The sequence below is a fragment of the Pleurodeles waltl genome, chromosome 11 (assembly GCF_031143425.1).
Source record: "Pleurodeles waltl isolate 20211129_DDA chromosome 11, aPleWal1.hap1.20221129, whole genome shotgun sequence".
Lineage (NCBI taxonomy): Eukaryota > Metazoa > Chordata > Amphibia > Caudata > Salamandridae > Pleurodeles > Pleurodeles waltl.
Window position 1 is genome coordinate 250,206,601 of NC_090450.1, and position 26,400 is coordinate 250,233,000.

Sequence of the window (26,400 nt, forward strand, 5' to 3'; positions counted from 1 at the left end):
GGTCCCAACCTAGCACCTCAGCCAAAACATCGGCGGGACTAGTGGTGCCAGTAATCACTGGATTATGGAGTGCACCAGGCAGCAGGGCAGGCAGTGTGGCAAGGAGCCACAGCACGGACAGTCCCCCACCTGTCAAGCATAAAATGTTGGCCAGTGCCCGGCGGGAGAAGGGAAAGAAACCAGCCACCAAAGCCACTCCCAGGGGTACAGTTGGGAGTGTGGAGACAGCTGCAACACCATCCAAGGTGGGGAAGGGGCACAGTAAAACCGGCAAGTCTGGGAATATCAGCATGGCGGACAAGACCGCCAGCAGCCACACTTCCTAGGAGAAGACCGCCAGCAGCAGCCCCGCCGCCCAGGAGGCGACCGGCAGTATCCACACTGCCCAGGAGAAGACCGCCAGCAGCAGCCCCGCTGCCCAGGAGGCGACCGCCAGCAGCCACACTGCCCAGGAGAAGACCGCCAGCAGCAGCCCCGCTGCCCAGGAGGCGACCGCCAGCAGCCCTGCTGCCACAGACAGGACCGCCAGCAGCAGCCCCGCTGCCCAGGAGGCAACCGCCAGCAGCCCTGCTGCCACAGACAGGACCGCCACCAGCTGAACCGCTGCCCAGGACACCGCCGCCAGCAGCCCCGCAGGCCTGAACAAGACTGCCAGCAGCTGAACCGCTGCCCAGGACACCGCCGCCAGCAGCCCCGCAGGCCAGGACAAGACTGCCAGCAGCTGAACCGCTGCCAGCAGCCCCGCAGGCCAGTGACCGCCAATGATTCTGACGCTACTGAGTCCGCCACAGGCAGGATGAAGCACTCTGGGCACAAGGCCCCCTCCAGAACCAGTGGAGAAAAGCATCCACTACCTCAGTCCTTGGCAGGATGAAGCACTCTGGGCACAAGGACCCCTCCAGAACCAGTGGAGAAATACATCCACTACCTCAGTCCTTGGCAGGATGAAGCACTCTGGGCACAAGGCCCCCTCCAGAAACCAATTGAGAATGTTATCCACTTGAGAGACTGTGGCTTTGCACTCCCCAGGATTGAAAAGTGGGCAAACCACCCACTGTAGAGACTAGTGAGACTGTGGCTTTGCACTCCCCGGGACCAAGCAGTGGACAAACCACCCACTGTAGAGACTTGTGAGACTGTGGCTTTGCACTCCCCAGGATTGAACAGTGGGCAAACCACCCACAGTAGAGACTTGTGAGACTGTGGATTTGCATTCTCCAGGACCAAGCAGTGGGCAAACCACCCACTGTAGAGACTTGTGAGACTGGCTTTGCACTCCCCAGGATTGAACAGTGGGCAAACCACCCACTGTAGAGACTGGTGAGACTGTGGCTTTGCACTCCCCAGGATTGAACTGTGGGCATGGAGCCCCCTCGTGGATCTGGCGTCGTGCACTCAACCGGCTGAGGTGCCCTCCCCTTCCCTTCCCCCTGAGGTGCCTGTTTTATTTCTAACTGATGCCCCTGCAGTGTTCTCTCCGTCTTGTTCGGGTATTGAGTGTGGGCCTCGCCCATGCCTTTTGGGCCCATTGATCCACGGACTATGATGGTGGAATCCCTTGGACTTGTGTTCTTGGTCTATATAATTGTATATAGTATTAATGTATTTATTTGTAAATATTTCTGATGTATGTAATTGAATATATCACAATTATTTGACTCATTTCTTTTTGTCCTTGCATTCTTCAAGGGGGGGTTGGGGGTGTAACTGTTATGTATCAATATGTATTAGCGTGTGTGTTGTAGTGGGTGAGGGTTTGGGTGGGGGTGTTGCGTGTTGCGTGTGTGTGTCACTGTTTTTTCCCTCCCCCTCCCCTGTGTCGTAGGTGCAGTATTCACTGTTGTCCCTGCCGCCGACGTTCGTGCTCCTGGTAGAGGAGCAGGAAGATAAAGGCTGGCAGAATCTGGAGCTCAGGTTCCATGGCGTCCTCATTCCTCATGGGGTGTGTAGAGGTGAGCGTTTTCCCTTCGAAGTCCTGTTTCCGCCGTGTTTTTGTTCGCGGTGAATCCGCCCCGGAAAAGGTGACGGATTGGTGGGTTGTAATAGTGTGGGTGGTACATTGTCCTCCGCCTGTCTGTTGGCGGTTACCGCTGCGGTGTTTGTTTGTACCGTTGTGGCGGTCGGAGTGTTAAAGTGGCTGTCTACGTTTGCGTTTTCCGCCACGGTCGTGATTCCAATTTTATTTACCGCCGGCCTGTTGGCGGTTTTACTGCCGCTTTAACACCGACCGCCAGGGTTGTAATGACCACCATAATGTTTTAATTGTTACTACTGCATTCTGAGGCTTTAAATATATGCCAGGAGATTGTATGCCCTCCTCACAGGGGCAGTTATTCATTGGCCTTCCCTTGTTTTCCTTTTTCTAACACCGTTGGCCCTTTCGCACACCCCATTAATCCGTGCCTCATTTCTGTTACTTACGAGTACCCATGGGGTACTTCTCAGCCCCATAGATGCTCTCAACTGACTGCGACTTGTTTTTTATCACGAGTACCCCCGGGAAACTTCTCAGCTCCATAGACGCTCCTAGCAGGTTGGAATCTAGTTTTTTTTCCAGACGAATTGCCGTGCTAAGTTTGGTTTATATCGATGCCCATGGGCTCAGTTGATCCACGCTGCTGCATTCACATGGGCGCTTGCCTGGAGTAAGTTTTGCTCCTCTAGAAGGCGCCTTTCTGTACTCACCCTCATATTTATGACAATTTATTTAGGAATCCCCACGTCTATGAAGACGCGCCTTGTCCTTAGTAAGTAAGCTTACAAGGGGACGCGTATAGGTCGATGAATCTTTTGGATCGCATAGGGTATCCGAGTCAATTATAGCGAATAAAAGAAAACTTCAACAATTCAATAAGTGATCAACTCAAATATCCATGAACTAATCTAGTCAGAAAAACCACCATGACTTATATAAAAGTTAGTTCTGTTTATTCCCTATTAGTTACAACTCTATTCATAATACTTTTACTCAACAATATCATGATTACCAATTTACTTTATTACCAACATATGCCATAAATTCTCATCACTTGTTAATATACAATCAACGTTAAGCAAGCAAATAGCAATTCATAATATATCGAATGATTCAGCAATATAAGTCAGTCTAAGTCACCCTAAGTCACCCTTGTCAGCCTACCTATCTCAGAGTTAGCATCAGCATGCGGGTCTTCATGCTAAAACAATTTAGTAAAAAATCATTAATTTGGAAATAATCTATCTAAAAGAGAAAACGTTTTAAACAGCACAGTTGGTACCTAGAAAGAGAAGCATTCATTAGTCAGTCAGGTTATAGCTACATATCAAAGATAGATCAGCAACGAGTCAGACTTCGTCTCCGGGTCATTAGTCATCAGCAAGGCTCAGGCTCACAGAAGCAAGCCCAATTTTTCAGCTCTTTGGACAGCGTCTCCTGATGTCATCAACTTTCACCTCTCCGTTCTGATTTTTCCCTTCATATCATGACATTTTATTAGGGTCTCTCAGTCCGTCCCACAAATTGTCCATCGGTCAACCTTATCAGGGGTTATGACTCTAATCTATAATTTTTGTTTACCACTTGTCTACGTTATTTTGAGAGTCAAGTTCCATTAACATGATTGGTTCTTCTGTCGATGAGAACATCATCCGGTTCTTCAAGTAACAAAATTGTTGCTCCCAGCTCTTAGTCTGTAAATCCATTGTTCAGGTCCTGGGAAAGTACATTTAGCCTACTCTACACATAATTGTATCGATTTGTTCTGATCGTCTCATGTCCGCTGGTGAGTTTGCATTTTTCTCTTAGCAGAGCTCATAGTTGAACTCCGTACAGTTCAAGGTTGTTCTCTCCAGTTCTAGTCTGCGGCACTCATCGCATCTCCATGTTTAAACAGGCAAGGCCTAGAGCTGATTAGGCCTCTGGCTAAGCTACGATTATATCGTTAATTATGATTTATTAATACAAACTTTAAACATTTCACAGTATTTAGTACTTTTAGCACAGATGGTGACCACTCCCCGTGGGAACATTTTGCACATTACACGTTATTTAATTTATTAATATTGTTCTTTTCATTAGTATGTATACGCAAGTCATTAGCATATTCTCATATTAGCATATCTGCTCCAACAGTCCCTCCTCTGATGACTAAATGAGTCATCACACCTTTCCCATCGAGCATTTACAAGTTACTTTCAGTCACATTTTGATTTCTTCCATTTCTATCTTCCCTATAGATTCTTCTTCTGGGCTGTCTTTCCCTCCTTTGTTTATTCTCAGCTCTTTTTAATTTAATTTTGTGCCATAATTTGCATGCCCACCATAATCCTAATATAATAGTAATCACAATTAATATTCCTTGAACGATTTTCCATAATATCCCACCCCAAATTTGACTAAACCAATTTGCTAGTGTTGCAAATCTTTTTCCCACCTTTTCCCAAACTCCTGGTTCTTTCAACACTTTTAAATCCTTACTCGCATTAGTTAAGTTAGTAAGCAGTTCTTTTACTTCTTTCTCATTTGCAGGAATGTAAGAGCAACAATGCTTCTCATTAATCATTTTGCAGACTCCTCCGTCTTTTGCCAATATTATGTCTAAAGCAAGCTTGTTTTGAAGCGTCATAGCTCTATCTGCAGCTAATTCAGTGTTTAGTAATAATATAGCTCCTGTAAAGTTAGTTAGCATATTATCCACTAGAGTAGACAACTTTCGAATCTTGTTTGCATTTAATATAACTCCTACTGAAGGAATTACTGCTCCAAATATATCCCCTACTATTGCAGAGGCTGTTTCTCTTCTATGTCTCATTTGGTGTAACTCAGTCATTTTTGGTATTTTCTTCAAATCATCTATTTGATAGATTTTAGGGAATACAATCCCCAAATAACATGTCCCATACCATCCCTTAGGGAGACGGTAATAAGCATTAAATCCACAAATGTAATAGATCCCAGGAATCACAGGGTCAGCACCATTTAGCATGAACGTCCATTTACTCTGAAACAAAAACACATGCCTACATTCACTCGTTCCCACAAATAAAGTGTAAATGCATGACTTTGGCCTATATATACAGAGCTTTCCTACGTGTAATGCATCTAAAGCTAGCTTCCCTTGTGTTTTTATAGCAGTGTAAGCATTATCATTTTTATAAGTCCTTTTCTCTAACCCTTTTTCTAATTTCTCTTTTAATGCTTTTCTCCTATCATCAGTATGCCCAATAAAGCTCTTTACCATGGGAGTTAATAAGCAAGTCAAATTATTACGATGCGCATAACTGTGCCAAATGTTAGTGTAGGCTCAAAGAATCCTCTAACTAGTACTATATCGTGATCCTTAGCTATCTTACTCAGATATCTAAGTATAGGGACGAAGGAAAATACCATATCATAATTAGAATAAAAGTATTGAATGTACTCCTGATTATAGAAGCGTGTTAGTAACAAACTACAAGTTATACCATAGGTCAAAGGTAGACTATGATAAGTAACCCCTTCTTCTATGGATGAAGGTATTTGTGTACACACAAGACAATCCTTTGCATCCATTGTTTCCACATATTAATTCAATAGACGATAAAAGACATTAGAAGACAATTCTCCTCCTACGTTAGTATAATCATGCAAATATTGCTCATGTAATTTGAACCTTTCTTTAGCTGTTAGTGTAGTAGTATCATGCACAGATGTATCTCTCATTTCCTTCATCTCATGAATTGTCATACCCACAATCATTATTACAAACAATACTCCACACACAATTGCCATACCTACACTCAAATACCTACAATACCTAATATGTCTTGCGTTATTATCTAAATTAGTCATGATCTGTAAAAAATCAGAAAGCAGAATATTCTACTCCTAATTAATATGCAAAACAAAAATCAAAAATTAAAAAAAAAAAAATCTCTCTTCGCACTTTTAACTTCACACGACAAGACCCCTTCTTTTCTTTGTCAAAATCAATTAGCAGCTGGTCAATTCCAGGTTTTAAGTGTCATAACAGGCTATCAATGTCTTTTCCGGTAAGTAATTTTAATCAACACAGTCTATCTTTTTTTCCCCTTCAGGTTGCATCAAAATACTGATTCGGAACTTCTCTGTCGCAACAAAAGGATATAAATTTGTTTTGCCAATCACTTGTTGTAGCATATGCCCTCTCAGGCCCTGCGTATTTTCGACTTGCCACTCTCTTTCTTTTCAACCTCCTTTCCCCTGTCAATTCTCCGTCACTCAGTTTATCTTTCCTTGTGGTGTCTTGTTCTTCCTCTATTGTTTCATTTATCACCAAGTCTTTCTTCTTGCCTATTTAAGATTTAGGCCAATTATCCCCTTTTCTTATCCCTTCTGTCAGTAATCTTTTTAAGATAGGACTTTTCTCCTTTACCTTGTCTGGCGTGCCTTCTCTTGCTGGACCTGTAACGGGTTCAGGAGAAGTCAGGTCACCTTTGCTTTGACCCGCCTCAACTCTTTTCCCCTCAGGCTCTGGCACTGTGTCTTCTTGCTTTTCGGACCCCCTAGTTTGCGTTAATACTTCTCCTGTACATGGGTCTTTTAACGTTTTTTCTACATTGTCTGTACGTTGTGCTTCTTGATTCTCCACACCCTCGTCTCTTACTGGGGTGATTGATCCTTCTTCCGTTAGTTCTGGGTCCACCTCTGGCTCAACTTGTTGTGGCTCTGGTTCAGGCACAATTACTAGTTTCACTGCTGCTGGTGTTCTCAGCAACACTTCTTCATTATCCTGGGGACTCACCACCTTTTTTGTATGGCTTGCATGTATCCAGTTAGGCAATCCTGCGCACTTTACAGCTGTTGTAGTTGTCAACACCACTTGGTACGGACCTCTCCAACACGGTTCTAGGTAGGTTTTTCGCACATGCTTTTTGATCACGACCCAGTCTCCGGCTCTCAAGTTGTGGCCTGGATCATGGATACGTGGCAGAGTAACAGCTTGTACCTGCTGAGAAAAAGATCGAACCACATCAGCTAGACCCCTGCAGTAGTCTAACACAAAATCATCTGTGATATTGACAAGAGCATTGGCTGGTATTGCTGGTAGTCTCATTGCTCTTCCCATGAGAATCTCGTGTGGGGATAACCCTGTCTTCTTGTCAGGTACATTTCTCATTGACATCAACACTAAAGGTAATGCATCTGGCCATTTGAAATTTGTGGCTGCACACATTTTGGCAATTCTTGACTTCAGGGTACCATTCATTTGTTCTACCTATCCTGATGCTTCTGGTCGATAGCTGCAGAGTAGCTTCTGTTCAATGTTTAGTGCTGCACATAGGAGTTTTATCACCTCGTTATTGAAGTGCGTTCCCCTATCTGATTCTAAAGAGATCGGAAATACAAACCTTGGTATCAGCTCTCTAAGCAATAACTTTGCTACTGTGAGACTGTCATTCCTGCGTGTGGGTATGCTTCAATCCAATGACTGAACACACGCACAATCACCAACACGTACTTCAACCCGCCACATGCAGGCATCTCAATGAAATCCAATTGCATTCTGCTGAATGGTCCTGCTGCTCTTCCAATGTGGCTCAAATTTACCACTATCCCCTTCCCCACATTCAAATGCAGACAGATTACACATCTATGACACACTGCCTCAGCTGCTTGTCTAAGTTTCGGATTGAACCAATCAACCTTGATTAATCTAATCATGGCACCCCTTCCAATGTGTGCCGGCCCATGGTAGTACCGAGCCATCTGAGACAACACACAATTCGGTAACACCATCTGACCCTGCTCAGATACCCAGATCTCATCTGGTCTTTGTACACATTTCAACTTGATCCATATCTTTTTCTCTTCCTTGTCTACATTTTCCTGCAATGTTTTCAGTTCCTCTAGAGTGTTGATTACTTTTAAAGCAAAATTTGCACAGCTGGTCTCTTCTTCCTGCATTAGTTCCCACTTATCCTTGAACGATATACAGTTCAGGGCACAAAATCTTGCTACCTGATCCGCATACCTATTTCCAAAGGAAATGTAGTCTGGTGTTTTCTCATGTGCACTGCATTTTACTACAGCAATTTCTTCAGGTAACTGTATTGCATACAACAACTCTTTTATCTTGTCACCATTTCGTATTGGGGTTCCAGAGGAGGTCATAAGCCCTCTTTGTAACCACAATTGACAAAAATCATGCACAATTCCGAATCCATATTGGCTATCTGTGTATATTGGCACTCGCAGCCGGGTAGAGACATAACATGCTCTAGTGAGAGCCACTAATTCTGCCACTTGTGCTGAATATACACCAGGAAGCCAAGATGTCTCCAGTGTTCCTGTCATTGTACACACAGCATATCCTGTTCTCAATGTACCTGTCCCACCTCTAAGGCATGAACCGTCAACAAAAACAATTTGATCATTTTCTTCCAGTTGAGTGTCTCTAATATCAGGTTTAGGTTTTGTACAGAGGTCTCTCACCTCAAGACAATCATGCTCTATGTCTTCCTCTTTTTCAACTTTGACAGTATCACTTGGTAGTAGTGTTGCTGGATTTAACACTGTACATCTTTTTAAAGTAACATTTGGAGCTCCCAATATGCTCGTCTCATACCTTGTCAGTCGTGCCCCCGTCAAATGTTGGTTTTTTGTTTTTGTCAGCAAAATTTCAACTGAATGTGGCACCATTACCGTCACTGGGTATCCCATGATTACCCCCTCACATTGGGAAAGACTTTGACCAACTGCGGCTACTGCTCGCAGACAACCTGGTAAAGCTGCTGCAACTGGGTCCAAGGTAGCTGGAAAATAGGCTACTGGGCAATAAGCACCTCCATGGAGCTGTGTCAAGACAGACAAAGAACAAGCAACACGTTCATGACAAAACAATATGGAAGGCTTCGTGTAATCAGGCATTCCCAATGCTGGAGCTCTGCACAGACTCTCTCTCTCAATTCAGTGAAAGCTCTCATCGGATCTTCATCAAGAGTAATAGGATCTGTAACTCCCTTATGAGTCAACAGTTGCAAGGGCTTGGCAATCTCAGCAAAATTTGGAATCCATTGTCTACAGTATCCTACCATTCCCAAGAACATGCGCACATCTTTCTGGGAAGTTGGTGGATTTCTCTGCAGTAAAATTGTAATCCTCTCTCGGGAAATTTTCCCCAACCCTTTCTCAATCTGATGACCCAAGTATTTGACAGACTTCTGACAGTCTTACAATTTTGCAGGTGAGACTTTGTGACCGAAGTCCCCCAGATGATTAAGTAGGACAATCGAACCATGTTTACACTCTTCCCTCGTTCTGGATGCAATCAATAAGTCATCAATGTACTGTACAAGAGTCGATTGGCAGGGTAATTCCAATGACTCCAAATTCTTTTTCAAAATCCGGTTAAACAAGGATGGTGACTCCATATACCCTTGTGGAAGCCAGCACCAGCTGTAAACCTTATCTAGGAATTTGAAACTGAAAAGAAACTGACCATCCTCGTGAAGTGGTACTGAAAAGAAAGCTTGTGACAGATCGACTACTGTGAACAACTCTGCCTCTCATGGAATCTGAAACAGTATCACTGCTGGATTGGGCACAACCGGTCAACATTTAACCACCATGTCATTCACTTTCTGTAAATCCTGCACAATTCGCACTTTTCCACAAGGCTTTTTCAATCCCATTATAGGTGAATTACATGGACTGCTCAACACTTCCTTCAAAACACCCTGCTTCAAGAAATCCCCAATTATTTGTGCCACTTTCATTAACACATCCTGTTGCATATTGTACTGTGGAAGTTTCAGAAACTCAACATTCGGCTTCAAAGTAATTTTAATTGGCTCCACACCTTTGATCAACCCTACTTCTTTTCCCATCAAATCCCAAACCTCCTTCTTCACTGTTCCCTGTAAATCCGCATGCAATTCCTCCAAAGTAAACATTGGAAAAATCTCAATCAAAGGGTACTCTTCAAATGTGTTATTAAGAACCATAGCTGATGCCTGCTCTTCCTCATCGTCACTATTTGTCTGGACTTCAATTCCTGCATCTGTACAATTTATGGAGCATTTGGTCTTGCACAATAAGTCTCTGCCTAACAAGGATACAGGACTTGAGTCGCATACCACAAATCTATGCAGTCCGGTATAATTTCCAGTTTCAATCTGTACTGGTTCTGTGATATGATTCGTTAATTGCCTATTCTCCACTCCCACAACCTGCACTGTCCTTCCAGAAAGAGGTAAATCCGGTACTTCTATACTCCTTACTGTAGAGCGTGTAGCTCTGGTGTTGACCAAGAATGACACTTTATGTCCCATTACCTTTCCCTTTACAAATGGCCCTCTCTGATCTACCTCTAGAGATGCAGCAACTATGCAAGCTCCTTCATCCGAACTGTCACTCATCCATTCATCGTTTATTTCATCCTCACTGTGAAATGGGAATTGGTGTTCTGTATTGTTACTGTTATCTGGTCTCTGACCATTGACCTGTTGAGTAAGCATAACCTGTTGCTGCTCCGTCGGGCTTGGGGTATATGCATTTGCTGTCTAGGCACCATAGAAATCTACTGCTGTACCGGTGCTAAAGGAGTAAATTGTGCTCGTGGCACCTGCATCTGTTGAACTGGTAAAAAATGTTGACCTCGAGTTTGAACATTCAGGACTTGGCCCCTCACTCTGGGGACTCTCACGGGTTGTACTGTACTGACATCACCTTGCTGAATCATTCCTTCCTGCACCATTAACGGGCACTCCCACTTCCAGTGTCCCACGTTTCCACACAGGTGACATGGCAACATTCTTTTCATCCCCTGCATGTCATTCTGAACAACCACTGTATTCAGATCCGGACCACGCATCACATCCATGCCACGTCCTCTATCCCTTGCTTGAGGCTGAAACGCGATAGCTCTGTTGCGGCGGCATCGGCGGCACTAAAGCTCCTTTCACTCCTGATTGTGCTGCCTTAATCTTCATTACCATTGCCTTTTCCTTCAACTTCTTTTGCTTTAGCTCAATCTCATCACTACAGTATTTGGCGTACTGCAACACCTCATCAATCGCCTTTACCTGCCAACAAATCAAATGATTCTTAATCATCTGTCCTACTTCAGGTCTTAGCCCTTCAACGAACCTAAATACGAAATGCAACATGTCTTTTGGTTCAACTGCTTCCTTACCACTGTACTCCTTGAAAGCCTTTAGCAATCTTTCATAATAGGCATGTGTTAACTCTTTGGTTTCCTGAACCATCCTGTCAATTCTCTGCCAATCAATGTTTTTCGGGGAAATCTTAGTTTTGAGAAACTCAATCACCGTATAATAATTTTTCATTACCTCAGGTGATGGTGCGCCTGTAATCTTATGCCTCTCTGGTTCACTCGTTGGCCAGTCCACTGCTCTTTTACATGCGACCCATAAGTCAGCTGGTACCACTATCTCAAACAAGGTATTCAAGTCTTCCCACAAACATTTGGAAAGTTTCACAAACCTCTCTGTCTGTTGGTACCACTCAGCCGGCTTTTCTCTCAATTTAGGGTAATCATTGGTAAAAGACAATATATCACTTTGATGCCAAGGAACATGAACAAATTGCCCTCCTGGGATTTCCCTCATTGGTAGCATTTTAACCAGTTCTCCTTTCTCTACTCCTTCTGTTTCCCCTTCTGAGTCCCTTTTCTGTTTATCTTTCCTTTTCACCCATCTGCCTTACCACTTCTCTAGTGCTCCCCAAATTTGCGCACTCTACAGTAAGTCTCTTAGATGTGCTTACATTCCTGCCGATCTTATGTGTTCGAAATCTTTTGCCTCGAAATCTAATCCGTAGCTTCGTCTCAAATGTTTTATTGCCTTAAGATCAATGTCATGTTTTTCTGCTACTTCTGCTAATTTCTTGTGTATTTTTCCCACTTCCTTTGTAATTCTTAGACACAAATTCCTTAGCTCTTCTTCAGTATAGGATTCTAGCCTATTCAATCCCATTGTTCCTTCGACCAATTCATTTGGCTCGATATTTAGTCCTACTCGATTCAGTTGCTCTACCCTGCTTGAGGCACCTTTGGGAAGAATTTAAACTATCCAACCAACTAGTTAACTGCTGTGCTGTTAACCCTTGTAATGAAATGTCACTCGCATTAGTCGCTGACAACTGCTGTATCCCTGTCCCTACAGCTTGTGGTGTCAAAAATCTCATACTCTGATTTGCATCTGGTAGTGCCACTAGAGGACTAAATCCCACAGGAGATTTAGGTTCACCCGGGCAAGTACTAGATGATGATGTCGATTGTACTAAGTCTCCCGTTCTTCGTCTCATCAAACTCTGTGATATCTGTGCCTGTTCTCCTGTTTCTGATTTCTTCTGGGCAAATAAGGGACCAACAGTAATTGGCAGCGATATTGCATCTGGTGCTACTTTGGAACCTGCACTTTGAGTAAGTGGTACTCCCATTGCCTGATACATAACTGCTGCGAGATACACTGATGTCCCCGTTATCTGATTAGATCTCAGCATATTCTGTGCCTGTGCTGACTGCAGTAACATTGGAGTCGAATTGGTCTAAACTAGCATTGGTTGCGGATGCACCTGCTCCCTCGGCACCAAAATATTTGAAACAGTCTCAAGAGTGGGTACATTCGGGTAAATTCCTGGTGCAGAAGGTGTAGACACCTGCACTTGAGCGTCTGCTCTGGTTCCTGCAACTGGTGTACTCTATACTACCCCTGGTATCTGTCCTCCTTCTGTTTGTACGGCACCCATGGCTCCCTGGGATGTCCCAGGTGGAGCAGGAGGAACTGTAGCAATATTCCCTGGACCCCCTGCATAAGTCGTCATAGGTGGAGGTCTATCTCTCAGCAACTGCGTAATGTAATCTTCTACATCAGAATCGTCATCGTCTAAATAAGACTTTTTCCCTTTTCTTTTCTCCTCATTCTCCATTTCCTTGTTATCGTCTCCCTTATCTGAATCATCACCCTCTGTGATTGCATGGAACATCTTAATCTCCTTCATGGTTGCCATTCTCCATCTTCTTTGTTCCCAATCCTACCTAGCTTCGGCTAGTGATTTCTCTATCTTCTTTATCCTTCAGTTGGTCTTTAGCTCTTGCTGCTGTCTGGCCACTAGCTCCCAAACTGCTAAAGCCTCGAACTGTGCTGGTATCGGTAACGGTCTCATGTCATACAAAGATAATCGCAACTGGTACAGAACCCTTAAATTGAACGTTCCATGCTCTGGAAATGCTAAAGTTCCTTGATTCTTCGTCAATGCACTCCATTGTTTTAACCAAAGACAAGAAGCTATACCCTTTTCTGTCATTACGAGATATGTTGGACTATCCTCCGGGGGGTTGGTTCCCCCACTGAAGCCTTAATGTAAGATTCACCTTTCCTCGCACTCCTAAAAGCCTTGAAAAACTTCATTTTGCCTGTTTTATGTGTTACAATTCAATAAGTGAAATGACTTTTACTCCCAAGATTCCCTTCACCCGTTCGCTCAACCAATCGCCTCTCACGGACGGCTGCCAATCCGGTCGCGGCTCTTCTCAGTAACCAACCTATCCCAGCGCGGCACACACTGACGTCACACTAACACACAGCGGCAGCCAAAGTCTTGCGGCTTCGCCCTCCTCAATTCAAATTCTTTTGACTAATGCATTTTTTATTGCGAGCGTCTCCATCAAATAATAACTAAAACAAATCCGCTGGTTTACTACAGGAAGGGACACAATCGCTTCAGGGACCTTACAGATTTTCACTGAAAGCGCACTCTGGGACCTTAGCTATTCCTCTTTCTCAGTCCCCCACATCCGCAAGTAAAATTTGACCCGCAAACTTTACTCTCAACTGATCTTAGGGTCTGTCCTGGTGCACATAGGACTCGTCAAATCTCAGTCGAAGCTTCTTTCATTCAATGTACGTTCATTCAGACTTGTTGACCACGCCCGATCAACCTATTAACCCAGGCAGATTACAACATATACCCAAGTGTCTCCTACACTTGTCAATATACACCGGAATCTTAGACCACCCAGGGTCCATACATCACCAACAACCACGTGGACACTTTTTGAGCACCAAGCGTTACACACACTTGAAGTTCGACGAATTCCCTACTCACACACCTTTTAGGAGTACGCACACTCGTACTAACTCTAAACTGAAGTACGCAAACTCCCTACTGTTTACCTCACATACATCACAATTCACCTGCGATCTGCTTAAGTTCAAGCAAGCGCAATTCTACCACTCTCATACTATCTCAAATACGCCGGGAACATACCCAACCATACTCACGTGATCCAGGATCTGGGAAAGTCATTTCTGGGCTTAAGGGAACATCATCTTTGCTACCATTGTCAATTCAGAAAAACAAAATTCAAACCTCATGAAATCAAAACAACTATACTCAAATTTAAACTACCACCATAACCTTTACTTGTTACTTAACTCGTTCCCTAAGGAAACTAACCATCAAGCTGCTACCAAAACTGAAAACGCGCCTTGTCCTTAGTAAGTAAACTTACAAGGGGACGCGTATAGGTAGATGAATCTTTTGGATCGCACAGGGTATCCGAGTCAAGTATAGCGAGTAAAAGAAAACTTCAACAATTCAATAAGTAATCAACTCAAATATCCATGAACTAATCTAGTCAGAAAAACCACCATGACTCATATAAAAGTTAGTTCTGTTTATTCCCTATTAGTTACAACTCTATTCATAAAACTTTTATTCAACCATATCATGATTACCAATTTACTTTATTACCATCATATGCCATAAATTCTCATCACTTGTTAATATGCAATCAACGTTAAACAAGCAAATAGAATTCATAATATATCGAATGATTCAGCAATATAAGTCAGTTTAAGTCACCCTAAGTACCCCTTATCAGCCTACCTATCTCCGAATTAGCATCAGCATGTGGGTCTTCATGCTAAAATAATTTAGTCAAAAATCATTAATTTGGAAATAATCTATCTAAAAGAGAAAACGTTTTAAACAGCGCAGTTGGTACCTAGAAAGAAAAGCATTCATTAGTCAGTCAGGTTATAGCTACTTATCCAAGATAGATCAGCAACGAGTCAGACTTCGTCTCCGGTTCATTAGTCATCAGCAAGTCTCAGACTCACAGAAGCAAGCCCAAGTTTTCAGCTCTTCTGACAGCGTCTCCTGACGTCATCAACTTTCGCCTCTCCGTTCTGATTTTTCCCTTCATATCATGACATTTTAAATTGCCCATTGGTCAACCTTATCAGGGGTTATGACTCTAACCTATAATTTTTGTTCACCACTTGTCTACGTTATTTTGAGAGTCAAGTTCCATTAACATGATTGGTTCTTCTGTCGATGAGAACATCAACAGGTTTTTCAGGTAACAAAATTGTTGCTCCCAGCTCTTAGTCTGTAGCTCCATTGTTCAAGTCCTGGGAAAGTACATTTAGCCTACTCTACACATAATTGTCACACTGGGGTTAACTCATTCGCAAAAGGGAAGGGGTCCCCATGGGACCCCTTCCCCTTTGTGAATGTCGACAAAAATATTTTTTCAGAGCAGGCAGTGGTCCTATGGACCTCTGCCTACTCTGAAAAAAACGAAACCAGATGGTTTCGGTATTTTTTTCATTTTGCAGCTCGTTTTCCTTTAAGGAAAACGGGCTGCAAAATGAAAAAAAAAACTGCTTTATTTAAAAAGCAGTCACAGACATGGAGGGCTGCTGACTACAGAAGGCCACCATCCCTGTGAGTGCAGGGACTCGCTATGGGGTCGCAAAAAGCGACCCACCTCAAGAATATTGATGAGGTGGGTCTTTGCGACCCCAAAGCGAGTTGCAGACGGTGTCTGAGACACCATTCTGCATCCGAGATTGCGACTCGGAAATTGCGAGTCGGACAGACTCGCAATTTCCGAGTCGCAATCTCGGACCTACCTACATCTGGCCCTTGATTCCTTACAATCACACAAGGAATCTCACTTTTACTTTGTATTTCATCCTGGTTTCCTCCCTTTTAGTTTCAGAAACGTGTGACCCTTTAGTGTGACCGGCTGTCAAACTTTACACTGGCCATTGGACCAGTGGGGTTACGAAACTTAAGTCCCCCCTTCAAAGTACGTTGAGGGGACCCCTCTGAACTCACAAGGAGCTCTCGGGCCAGGGTGCTGTGCTTATGGGGCCCCCTGGAGCTCGGGGGCCACCCCTTACTGCGGGGGCTGCAAGGGCTGCAAGGGCCTTTGTTATGCTGCTGCATTGGACTTATTCCTCCCTCACGTACTTAATTTTTGTAATTCCCCTGTGGGGTTCCTAATGTTATAAACATTATAGGATGTGTAACAGGTACTGATCATAGGGTAGAGATTTGAAGCGCATCATTAGATTGTGGAAACAGTTGATGCAGGGGCTGAGACTGGAAGGATGCATTCATGCTGGACTGCAATAATGTAGATCGTGGACGTTAACCTGTGTCCAGGAGTTATTGCACTTAACAGATTTGGAGACAAGTTGTTTTGCTGGACCAGGTGATAATTATGGTTTTGGAACATCCTTTGAAGCCTGCTACCATTATTTTCAAGGTTTGGATACAAAAAGTGGGTTGGGCCCTATCAGCGCTTACCTTTGGACTTAGAAAAAAATTGAAGAAAAAGTTTCAGAGAAGGTGGTAGATCAGCGGGGCAAAGCTGCAGGCAGTGTCTGAGGAGGAGGCACTGTTGCTGCGGAGCTGCTGGACGGAGTCACTGTGAAGATTTCTACTTTCAGAGTTAGTTTCTTTTTTGGAAGTCAAACGTCTCAAGAAGGATGATGCTGCAGGCTGTAGCAGAAGAGAGTTCCATGATGCGGGATACCCCTTTGGCACAGGAATACTGAACAGGATTTGCTGCTATGGAGAAGAAGGTAGCAGGAGCTCTCACAAAGTCAGGCCATCCAACGATGCACCTTCAGCGGATAGACAATCTGGTTGGTCTAGTTTCCTCTCGGTTCTCAGAGCAGTTTTTAGCCATAAATGTTCTAGTCCCAAGTTTTGAATTTTGGCGATCTATACACATTTAACACCACCAGCAAAGGGTCAGGCCTGGAGGGGCACTACGGTGGGGGGTTAGGACTCACTCAGGCTGGGTCAATTTACTGCTTCAAGATGGTTGGAGATTTTTCTGTCCCTGAGGCTCTGAGCAGGAGGCCAGCCAACTTGCTCCTGGAGTCACTGTGGTAGTCCTGCGTTCAAGAAGTGGAATGAGGCTCAAGCAGCAGGGCAGGCCTCAGGCTGCAGAGCAGTCCTTCCAGGTGCAACAAAGCATTCCTCTGAAGTACACAGCAGGACACAGCAGCATCAGGCAGTCCTCGGAGTCCTTCTGCATGTCAAGAAAGCTAACTGAAAGCTAACTCAAGAGTGAGTCTGAGGTTTCTATTTTAATACATGATACCTTTTCTTTGAATTAGGAGATGTTTCTAGAGAATTCCCTTTGAAGTGCTTGAAGTTTTCTGCCTCCCCTGCCATGGTTTAAAGCTAGCTACATGAACAATGCCGTCATGACAAGTTCTTTGTGTGAGCAGAGCACAGCTTATTCATTTGCAAGTGGGGCTGCACCAAGCTCCATCCCCCTATCCTGGCAATGAAGGCCCACCAAGATTCAGCCTAGAAGCGAATGTTCCAGTGGTATTAGACCCTGGTTGGCCTCCATTCAATGTTCCCCTCAGTCTCTATTACCTGCGGGTAATGCAGGATCCAGGGTGGTACCTTCAAACACATTTAGTGGGCGTGTTCACAACTCACCCTTTTCTGGTAAGAAGTTTTGAGCCACATTAAAAGCACACTGGGGTCCCTATATCGGCAGAATATCCCATGATTATTTTGGGCCTATGCCAAAACATGCTTGAGGCACTAACACCGACAGACTGGTACTTAATCCATCATATGACAGGTGCCACCAAACTATTGATTGGCATGGCCTGGAAATCCCCTACTCCCTCTCCTATTGCTTCCTGGTTCTTTGGGCTCTGGCAAACAATGGCAATTAAGCACCTATCGCATAAGCTCTCCTCCACAGTTAAGAAATTCCTGTGACTTTGCCAACCCCTCCTGGAATATTTGTCACAATCGGAACATCTTTGCTTCCAGCTGCCCAGGCTTGGCGCTCTTCAACTGTTTGATTCATTCACTAGTGCACCAACCCCTTTCACTCATTGCCTCCTGCTCTGGTGCCATGAACCTCCATAACTATACCTGAAGTTCCTGTGAAGTGGCCCTCTTCCCTGGACCTCAGAATCGTGCATCTGGCCCAGCTCCTGATTTCTTTACAACTGACAGTGAAGTCCTCCCTCTAGATTCAGCAACAGCAGACTCCTCCCTGTCTGTAGTTTTTTGTTGGGTTGTTAGTGATTTCATTTATTCTATGACAGTACTGAGCTGGAGCATCTTGGTAGCTTGAAAATGGGCACAATTACTTACATATACTCAGTTTAACATGGGACTATCAGTTAACTATATTTTAACCCAAATGTTTCTAACCCTAGGTATCCATCTCATGGGGAAACCATGTTTTGCCATATCAATCTACTAAGTTGCCCAGCCTGGGCAGAAGCCCAGCCAGAGGATCAACACTCTACTACAGAGGAGACTCTTGAGATAGAATGTCAGGGGGGAGAAGACCTTCTAAACCTCAGTGATGAGGAAGTTGAACACTTCTTTTTTCTCTCTCTCTGGAGCCACCAGATGTGTGCCAGGCATGTCCTTTAGAGAAAGAGAGCTTGAGTGCTATATAAGCAGAGACGTTGGCCCAGGCTAAGAAGGGCCCATGAGGAGAGGAGGACCAGCACAGTTAATGGACAGGAGGATGGTGGCAGTGAAGAGAAGTGTCCAGACGTGGTGGATTTGACCCAATGGGACTGTCCCTAAGTACCAGAAGGAGTTTGACATAAATAAATGGCTGACAGCTTTTGAGAGGCCCTCAAGATAAGGAGGGTGAGTTTGCAGTACTGGTGTTCACTCCTGTCAGAGTGGATCCCAGTATCAGGAAGAGATAGGACCTTGACGTTAGAGGGAGAGAAGGCTGAATCCTATCCCAGCATGAAGCAGAGCTTAATCAGAAGGTTTGAGCTATCCATGAGCAATACATGATGAGGTTTTGGGCCACCCAGGAAGTTAGTACCCGATTCTGGGTTGACTTTATAGACATAATTGTTAAGGCTCTAGAGGGCTGGATAGAGAGTAACAATGTAAGTACCTATGAGGGGCTGTACAATGTGATCATGCAAGAGCACATATTGTCCCTCAGAGAACTCACACCAACATTTAGTTGACTCAAGCTGTCTTGTCTCAGGGGACTGGGTGAGATAGCTATTGAGTGGGTTCACACTAGGGTGACCAAGAAGAACCAGGGATGTGATCAGAACAAAGGAGGACAGATTTCCTCCTAGGGTAAAAGCCCTGGGTAACCAAGATAAAAAGCAAAAAGGGTCCTCAAATGTTCTCCACCCGCCAGCCCAAGGAGAGGGTTCCTAGATCCAATCCACTTCCAAGGGGAACGGGTATCAGGGAAGACATTTTGACCCTATAAAGGCAGGATTGTGTTTTGACTGCTTGCAGTCAGGACACAAAATGGGAGAAGCAGTCTGCACAAAGAAGCCCCCTACTTGTGGGCAGTCCAAGGGGATTGCTAGTGTAGGTGTCAGATGGAAGTTGTTCCAGAAATGGGGAAGGGGTATGCAGATGTGAACTTAGTCTCTGTGGGTGCGGTGGAAGTTGCAACCCTGGCAGCCCTGCCTCCAAGGATGGAGAAGTACAGGCAAAGGCCTAAGATCAACAGAACTGATGTTGAGGCTGTGGGAGATACAGGAGCCAGTGTGACCTTGTTTTCCCCCAAGCAGATCATATCTGGTGTATTTCAACAGATTACTTATGCAGACAACTAAGACAAGCTCCATTCCATGGCAATATTGAATTTGGAATGGGCAGGTGTGACTGGCCTTAAAATGGTAGTTCTGTCTGCGTCCCTCCCAGTGGAGTGTCTACTGGGAAATTATCTTGAAGATTCTTAGTTGTCAGGGGTGGAAAGGTTGTTCCATGCTCAAATGCTAGACCTCTTTGAGTGAGTTTGTGCTGTGACAAGGTCACCGGCTGCACATCAGGGGAGTAATGGACACTTGGCCCTTGGAACAATGCGCCAAGCCTCCAAGAACAAGAGAAAGGTCAAAGGGTCTGGTGAGCCAGCATAAGCAGCTCAAGAGGTCCAGAAGGAATGCACCCCTGAGGTAGAAAGTATAGTACAAGAAGGGGGACTCCACCCCTGAAGGATCTGTCCAGTTTGACAGAATTGCAGGGAGACGGTGGACCCTCCTGAGAGGAGCTATGCCAGGGACAAAGTGATTGTCCCAGTTTTGAGGGCTGTAAGATAGAATGCCTCCAGGCAAGAGAAGGGCAACATCAGTGGTTCACACAGAGTCTTTAGGGAGGATTTAGGGGGTCATGACAACATTGGCGGTAAAAGCCACTTTCCGCCGTGCAGAAGACCGCCAACACACCGCCGCGGCCGCGGAATTCCGCCACAGCTATTACGACCCACATCCCGAAATCCGACAAAATTCAGACACCCACACAAGTCCGCCACACCAAAGGTCAGTGATAAACTGGCGAAAACAAAACCTCCACTGTCTCGCCAACAGAAATACGCCCATGCTATCACGACCCACGAGTCCACGCGGCGGTCTTTCAACCACGGTATTCCATTGGCGGTACACACCGCCGCGCTCAAAATACACACACTCTTACAAAACACAGCCACATTGGACAATTCAAAATATACACACCTGATACACATACACACACCACTCCCACACACCCAATACAATATAAAACACACACCCACATCACCCACAAACCCCTACAACAAAAAATTCAGAAAGAAGGCCAGAGAGAGACACCACCATCCACAAACTAGCAGCCACAGGCACACAACACCATCACTCACACTACTTCCACGCACAAAACACCACACATCACTACATATCACCACACTTATCACCACATACACCACCCCACACATCACCTACACCACCCCATGGCACGGCAAAGACACCCCAGGTTCTCGGAGGAGAAGCTCAGGGTCATGGTGGAGGAAATCGTACGGGTAGAGCCACAGCTATTTGGATCACAGGTGCAGCACACCTCCATAGCTAGGAAGATGGAGCTATGGCGAAGAATAGTCGACAGGGTCAACGCAGTGGGACAGCACCCAAGAAATTGGGACGACATCAGGAAGAGGTGGAACGACCTACGGGGGAAGGTGCGTTCCGTGGTCTCAAGACACAACATTGCGGTACAGCGGACTGGCGGCGGACCCCCCCCCTCCTCCCCCACAACTAACAACATGGGAGGAGCAGGTCTTGACTATTCTGCATCCTGAGGGCCTCGCAGGAGTCGGTGGAGGAATGGACTCTGGTATGTCAAATCTTAACTATCATATCCCCCACCCGACCTGCATGCTATCACAGACCCCCACCCTCGCCCCCTCCCCTATCACTCCAACTCCTCACAAATGTACTAATAACACAAACCACCCATCCCAACACCAAGCCCTGCATGACACAACAAAGCATGGACACCCATCACTAAAGCATGCCCACTGCACATACTCATAACACCCCCCTCAACCATCATCACACAAGCCCCCATACAGGAATACTAGCACTGGGGTACACAGTCACCCACCCATTGCCCACCATGACACACACAGATGCAATAATCATGCTTTCATACCCCTGCAGGACCACTACCCAATGTCACCAGACAGGATGGCCCAGACATCTCCACCCCACCCACAGAAGAGGCCCACAGTGATGACAGCAGCTCTGTCCAACTGGATCCAGATGACCAGCCCGGACCATCGTGGGCCTTGGGACAATCGGTTCCCCACACCCAGTCACAGGCCACCACAGACCTTCCCCAGCGGGCCCATACCTCCGTCCCCAGGACACGTCAATCAGCTGTGTGTCCACCACTACAGGGAACCCAGGATAACCCACCACCCCAACAACAACAGGGACCTGGGGGCAGTGGTAGTGGGCACACAGTCCAGGGGACGGAGGCACAGGAACACTGGGGAACTGGGAGGGCTGCTGTGCGACATGGGGCGGACAGGCCTAGGAAACCCACTCTCCACGGGGCCCTCTCCTCCATCATGGGAGCCTACCACCACTCCCAGGAGACAATGGCAATGGTACTGGCCAAGTTTCAGGAGACCCAGCGGCTGCAGGAGGAACAGTATTTGGGGTTCAGGGAGGAACTCAGAACCATCAGCTCCGCCCTGGGCACCATCGTAGGGGTGCTGAAGGAGATACTTAACACCAGGAGGGACACTGTGGCACTGCAAGGGGCCCCTGACACTAGCATGGACGATGAACTGCCCACCACCTCCGCCGGCGCTAGTGGACAGGACGCACCGCCACAGGACCACCACACCAGCACCCCACCCCCTGCAGACGGAGAACCACCCAGCAAACGGTCCCTGAGATCCAGGAACAAGACAGAGCACAATGCCAAGACCCCCGCCAAGAAATGAGACCACCCTGATTGACATCCTACTGTCCCACTTTGTAACCCTGTCCATATTGGACCTGCCCCAGCTCCACTTCCTATGTCCATATGGGCAATGCACCTGTGAGACTAATAGACTGGACTCTGCCATGGACATTCCACCATCACCCCTCACCATTTTACAACACCCCTCCAATATTGAGCACTTCAATAAACACCCTTGAACCACAAAACAATCTGGAGTCAGTCTGTGATTTCGAAACTGTGTATTAGCAATGACAGTGACAAAATGTGTTTTCAAATGTAATATCAACATACCTATGTCACACATCTCAAGTCCATGAGGAATCTAAGCAGATGACACACATTGTAAACCACACCTGTGAAACCGTAAGGGAAATGTACAACTCAGTTACCATATACTGGGTGAAATCGACAGACAGGATAGAGGTAGAAGTGTGAAAGTACTTGTAGTAGGCAGGAATGTGTTCTCACCTGTGTGTCACTGGAAATATTGCTGGATAACTGAGTCCCTGTTGTCAATGTCTTCTTCCTATGCTTCGTCCTCATCACTGTCCACAGGCTCCACAGCTGCTACAACACCGTCATCTGGGCCATCCTCCTGCAGAAAAGGCACCTGTCGTCGCAAAGCCAAGTTGTGAAGCATACAGCAGGCCACGATGACCTGGCACACCTTCCTTGGTGAGTAGAATAGGGAACCACCTGTCATATGTAGGCACCTGAACCTGGCCTTCAGGAGGCCGAAGGTGCGTTTGATCACCCTCCTAGTCCGCCCATGGGCCTCATTGTAGCGTTCCTCTGCCCTGGTCCTGGGATTCCTCACTGGGGTCAGTAGCCATGACAGGTTGGGGTAACCAGAGTCCCCTAATAGCCACACCCGGTGCCTCTGGAGTTGACCCATCACATAAGGGATGCTGCTATTCCGCAGGATGTAGGCATCATGCACAGAGCCAGGAAACATAGCATTTACCTGGGAGATGTACTGGTCTGCCAAACATACCATCTGTACATTCATCGAATGATAACTCTTACGGTTCCTGTCCACCTGTTCACTCCTGTGGGGGGGACCAGAGCTACATGGGTCCCATCAATGGCACCTATGATGTTGGGGATATGTCCAAGGGCATAGAACTCACCCTTAACTGTAGGCAAATCCTCCACCTGAGGGAAAACGATGTAGCTCCGCATGTGTTTTAGCAGGGCAGACAACACTCTGGACAACACATTGGAAAACATAGGCTGGGACATCCCTGATGCTATGGCCACTGTTGTTTGAAATGACCCACTTGCAGGGAAATGGAGCACTGATAGCACCTGCACTTGAGGGGGGATCCCTGTGGGATGGCGGATTGCTGACATCAGGTCTGGCTCCAACTGGGCACACAGTTCCTGGGTTGTGGCACGGTCAAACCTGTAGGTGATGATCAAATGTCTTTCCTCCATTGTCGACAGGTCCACCAGCGGTCGGTACACCAGAGGATTCCGCCATCTCCTCACATGTCCCAGCGGACGGTGCCTAGGAATGACAACAGCGACCACAGAGTCAAACAACTCAGAGGTATGTACCCACAGTCTACACAGAACACCATTCATACACAAAATCTGGCCTGTATTTGTGTTGCGCGACAAGGCCTAGGTCTCTGTGATGCAGTTGGTAGTGAGGCCATGTGGGCCCCTGAAATGGTGGCTGCCAGACCTCTAAAGTGGGACAATAGGATGTGAGGTAACTGCGCTGGTGTTGTACACCGTTGCGGTAGGCGGTTGAAGACCGTGGCGCTATGCTGCATTGGTTAACATTGGACCCTATGGGTCCCAGGAGCCAATGACGATGTACGCCGGCGGTGATGGTACGCACCGCCGCGGACGTGACCGCCATTTTCTATCTGTTCAATCACTCGATACCTGATCTTCTAGAGGAGAGGTCCTACACTGCAAGTGCTGCTGTGACCTCGGTCTGGAAGAGACAATGGCTTGTGCGTCTGGGGAAAGGGCCCCTGCCTTCACTGCAGAGGAGTTGGAGAAGCTCGTGGACGGGGTCCTCCCCCAGTACACGCTACTCTACGGTCCTCCAGACCAACAGGTAAGTACACAGAGAGCACATTGTATGGGCTATGCCTGTGTGGAGAGGGCTGGTTGTAAGAATGAAGGGGGCACAGTTCTGAGTGCATGAAGGACTGTGAATGCATGTGCCACATGGCAAGGGTAGGGATGTGGGCCACTCACTTCGACGGTGCACTTGGTAATGACTTCTCTTCTTCCCCTGTACATGTCATGTAGGTCAGCGCCCACCAGAAGAAGGATATTTGGCGTGCCATTGCCAAGGAGGTCCGGACCCTGGGGGTACACCACAGACGGAGCACCCACTGCCGGAAAAGATGGGAGGACATTCGCCGCTGGAGCAAGAAGACGGCGGAGGCTCAGCTGGGGATGGCCTCCCAACGTGGGAGGGGTGCCCGTCGAACCATGACCCCCTGATGTTCCGGATCCTGGCGGTGGCCTACCCTGAGTTGGATGGGCGATTGAGGGCATCACAGCAGACACAAGGGGGTGAGTACAACATCATTCAGTGGACTTTGCGTGCATTGAAGGTGTCTGGGTGGGGGAGGAGGGCTGTGGGTTTCCCTAGGCCAGGGCGAGTTCCGTAGGCTAGGCCCCGCCGTAATGCAGGCCATGTGGCACCCCACCCCACCTCTGTAGAGTGCCATGTAAAGGTATACATACCCCTGTGTCATCTATGTGTGCAGATGGCGACCATAGCCATGTAGGACATATCCCAGGAATTGCATCTGTAGAGCCCAACAGCGCGACGTAGTGCAGGGGGCTGCTGTGTCTGTATTGTCCGCCAACGGTAGCGGTAAGCCATGCACTCAACCTGTCTTTCTTCTCCCCCCCCCCTTTTTGTGGTCTCCCTGTTCTTGTTTGCATCAGCATCATCAGGCGGAGGTACAGTGGCACCGGAGCACGAGGGAGCTGCATCCCACATGGCCATGGAGGGCCACACCACGGACTCGGAATACACCAGTGGGACGGAGGGCGAGGGTAGCTTCACGGCGGGGACAGGATCAGCAACCAGCGACACGGACTCGTCCTCCGATGGGAGCTCCCTTGTGGTGGAGGCAAAATCTGTGCCCCCACTTCTACAGGTACAGCCGCAACCCCCCCTACCAGCACCGCCTTCCCAGCAGCCCCTCAGCCTTTGCCCTGTGCCCGCTCACACAGGAGGGTGGGCATCACCTTCGCCCCAGGCACCTCAGCCCCTGCCCCTGTCACCTCTGCTGCCCTCAGTGAGGAGGCCATTGACCTCCTCAGGTCCCTCACTGTTGGGCAGTCTACCATTTTGAATGCCATCCAGGGTGTAGAAAGGGAATTTGCAACACACAAATGCATTCCTGGAGGGCATTCATTCTGGTCAGGCTGCCCTTCATCGAACCCTGCAAACTCTGGCCTCAGCACTGATGGCAGCCATTGTCCCTGTGTCTAGCCTTCCCCCTCCAACTTCCTCCACCCAGACCCAATCCCCTGTACCCCAGCCTATCCCAAGCACACCATCAGACCAGCCTGCACGCACCTCACCACACAAGGGAAGCTCAGGCAAACATAAGCACCACACATCCCACAGGCACTCACGCAAGCATCACACACATACAGACACACCAACATCCACTGCCTCCACTGTGTCCCCCTCTTCGTCGTCGCCCTCCTCCCTCCCAGTCTTGTCTACACTCTCACCTGCATGCACTACCTCTACAGCCACTATGTCCCGCACCAGCACACCCACCACCACACCCGCTCACATGCAGTCACCACCCCCACTCCCATTTACACGTCCCCTGTGTCCTCTCCCAGTGTGTCTGTGACGCCCCCTCCGAAGATACACAAACGCAGGCCCACACCCACCCAAC